The sequence below is a fragment of the Phascolarctos cinereus genome, unplaced genomic scaffold (genome assembly GCF_003287225.1).
Source record: "Phascolarctos cinereus isolate Bilbo 61053 unplaced genomic scaffold, phaCin_HiC Scaffold_2;HRSCAF=192, whole genome shotgun sequence".
In the NCBI taxonomy this organism is placed as follows: Eukaryota; Metazoa; Chordata; class Mammalia; order Diprotodontia; family Phascolarctidae; genus Phascolarctos; species Phascolarctos cinereus.
Genome location: NW_027555625.1, coordinates 112,075,032 through 112,078,715, shown reverse-complemented (window position 1 = coordinate 112,078,715; position 3,684 = coordinate 112,075,032). Strand labels below are relative to the sequence as shown.

At 41.7% G+C, this 3,684-nt stretch overlaps 1 pseudogene; it reads right to left on the bottom strand.

Moving 5' to 3' along the window:
• Positions 1-1,091: 1,091 nt before the first annotated feature.
• Positions 1,092-1,698, bottom strand: LOC110207552 (protein FAM221A pseudogene; annotated as a pseudogene).
• Between the last annotated feature and the right edge of the window lie 1,986 nt (positions 1,699-3,684).

Genomic DNA, 3,684 nt, shown 5'->3' with positions numbered 1-3,684 from the left:
GAACTAAGGTATATTCTATGTGAGTATAGAGAATGTTTGGCTGTTAGATATACTTAGGAGGAAGGAAGAACAAAACTTGTTGGGGGGGGTGAGAAAGAGGGAAGAGTTAAGGATAAAGATGACTATAAGGTTACAAGCCTGTGTGAGTGGAATGACGGTGGAACCCTTGACTAAAGTAGGAAAGTTTGGAGGAAATATAGGCTTGGGAAAAACATGATGAGTTCCATTTTGGACATGTTGAGTTTGAAGAGACATCCATTTGCAGATATTTAGCAATCAATTGATATTGTGGGCCTGGAGTTCAAGAAAGAGATTAGGGATGGATATTTAAATGTAGGAGTCATTTGTATAAAGATGATAATTGAATCCATGGACTTGGTTGAGGTCACCATGGGACAGAATGTAGAGAGAAAAGGGGAGGGTCTAGGACAGAGCTTGGTGGGACACCCACAATTAGTGGGAAGGAGAAGGATGATAATCAGAAGAAGACTGCAGTGGTCAGGCATGTGAGATGAGAACCAAGAGAGGCCAGTGTCTTAGAAATCAAGGGAGAAGAGAGTATGCTGGAAAAGGGTGTGTTCAACAATGTCAAAAGTTGCGGGTTAAGTAGGAGGACTAAGGAATGAACTTTGGATTTAGCAGTTTAGAGACTGTTGGTGATCTTGTAGAGAGCAGTTTCAGTTAAATGATAAGAAGCCAGACTACAAATGATTAAGAAGTAGGGGGAGGTAATAAAATGGGAACAATAAGTATAGATGACCCTTTGTATAATTCGGTTATGAAAAAAAAGAGGCATAGGAAATTACGTTGAGGAATGTTGGGTTCAAGTAAAAGTTTTGTAAGGAGAGTTGAGAGGTTTGGGAAGCAAGAGGAAGACTAGATCTCTACCCCCCACAGGGTTTTAGTTTAAGGAAGTCTAGTGAGGATGTGGAAGCAGGGTCACTGACAATGAAGGCTGTGGGAGAAGGGGAAGAGAAAGAGGACAGGTTCTTCTCCCTTCTCCTATAATTGTACCTTGAACAGAACTAGATGGCTCTTGAAATACTTTTAGGAATGGGTGATCTGCAGCAGTCAGTGAAGAGTGTCAAAATTCAAATGGAGGTGCACCTATTATCTAGACTCATGTAGCTTTCTGCTAGTGAACTAAATCCAGTTAATCCTCCCATTGCAGCATAAGGAATATCATGTCCCATGGGCTTTTCCTGGGCAAGCCTCTCTCCTTTAGTTTCCATTGCTGTCTTCTGTGTATATGCAGGGTGACTATGAAACTATGAAATCCTGGGCACTTGGTACATGTCCTGCAAATCCATCCTGGATCTTTGCAGTGTTGGTCAGCAAAATGCTTACACTTGCACCCAGTGGGCCAACTTTCACTTAGTAAAAGGCAGTGCAAGGGTATCTGTTCACTTTTTGAGGCAGGGAAAATTGGGCATAACTGGTGGAATAACTCCACAGGCAGTTTTATGTTGTTTATACCTATGTGTATAAAACCACTGAGTTTCTGGGCCAACAAATTTATAATCCATGCCCATTGGCCATGGCCAGCTCACAAATAAGGTTTCATAATCTCATTGGTAAAATTCTATTTTTGTATTCTTCATATTCTTTAGAGGTAAAAAGTTTCCCTGCTTCAACCTCATCAACAATTCTCCTGTACTGCACGTACTCATCCACAATAGTGGGGGTGGCCCCAGGAACATGTCAGCTGCTCCATGGTGGCCTCCCTGGCACTGAGAACCTCTCTCCTTGCCCCATTTCCCCTATAATTGTACCCAAGATAAAACTCTTTCCTGAAACACCTCCTTCTCTCCCCTCCCCACCTCCAGATCCCCAGCACCGAATTCTCTGGAGATTGTCTTTCATTTTCCCCAGGTGCTGGGATTCCTAGACACATCTCTACTATTGTGCAAGTATTGCAAATACTCTTTGATACCTATGAGCACAGTGCTTGGTTGCTATTTCCTGCTGTGGGCTCTTACAGAATTCCAGAATCTCTGACTTTGAAGGGACCTCAAAGGCCATCTAGTCCAACCCAGCCCCAGACGATACAATAGTCTTTGCTGGAGACCTCCAGTGAGGGAGAAGCTACTTCTTCCCGAGGCAGCTTCTTTCTCCTTTTGTTTCACTGGGATTGTTGGAATGTTTTTCCTGACAATAATCCTAAATCTGCCTCTTTGTGTCTTCCACTCATTGCTGCTGGTTCTGCTCTCTGAAGTTAAGTTGGACAAGTCTCACCCCACTTCCACAGGACACCTGAAGGCTGCTGTGTTCCTAAGTCTTTCCTTTTCCATTCTAAACATCCCCTGTTACTTCAACAAACTCTTCCAGCATGATCTGAAGGCTTTTCACTCACTGGTTATCCTCCTGGCAGCAATATGATAGAGTTTAAAGAAAGAACATTGGAACTATAGGCCTCCAACACAATAGCTATGTGACCCTAGTCAAACCATTTGTCCTCTCTAAGCCTCAGTTTCCACATCTGTAAAATGGAGGTGATAACAATACTTGTGCTACCTACTTTGTAAGGTTTTTATGAAGATCAAATGAAATAATATGTGTACTTTATAAACTTTGAAATGCTACAAAATGTCAGCTATTAAAATATTGCAGTGTTGAATCATATTCACCTTAGAGTCCACTGGAAGGCCCAAATATCTTTCAGATGAGGCTGTCTTGCCAAGACTCCCTTATCTTGCAGCTGTGAAGTTGTCTTTTTGAACCAAACTATAAGACTTTGTATTTATCCTTATTCTATTTCATCTTATCGGAGTAGGCCCAGTGTTCTTAACCTGTTGACATCATTTCCAATACTGATTCTGTTATCCAATTTGTTATTCCTGTGAGCTCTGAGCCATCTGCAAATTTGATGAGCATGTTTCCTATGCCTTAGTTTAAGACATTGATAAAATGTCAAATAGCACAGGGTCAAGCACATCTCTCAGTCACTCCACTAGAGGCCTTGTTATGGGCTGGGCTTGACTTGGGTCAGTTCCCTGGTAGTTTAGATTCAATACTGGAACAAAATGAGATACTGGTAAGTCATTCAATTAACAAAGGGAGATCTATTTAGCCATAGCAACAGACGAATATTTAGCAAGGATAGGCACAGAGAACACCTTGAATTGACTCAGCTGAACAAAACCCTTTTACCTGCATTACCCAGCAGCCAACTCTCTGAGAGGCCCCAAGTGGCTGCTTTATACTCAAGTGACGCCAGCAGTCTGGGTCCTCAGTTCCCTGAGCCAACCAGGTCTGAAGGAATGTCTCATTACCTTTTAAGGGGAAAATGAGCGTAACCTGCTTGGTGGAAAGGGTTAGAATATCGCTTCTACCACAGACTTTCTTATAAGTAGATTTTGAACTGCTGATGACTAATCTTTGGATCTAACCATTCATAGAATTTCAAATCGACTTAACTGTAGGAATCATTGTCTAGCCTGACTCTTTTCATCTTATCCCCAAGATTATCAAGAGAGACTTTGTCAAGTGTTTTGCTAAAGTCTAGGCAGACTCTATCTAAAGCATCTCACTCATCTCTTAGTATTTGTGACAAAGTACCTAGTCTAGTAATTCTGTTGAAGAAAAGAAATAAGATTGAGTGAGAGTTATTTTTGATGAAGCCAGTCTGGCTCTTAGGCATCACCGAAGTTCATTTTGAATGTCCATGGCTGTTATATCCTGCCT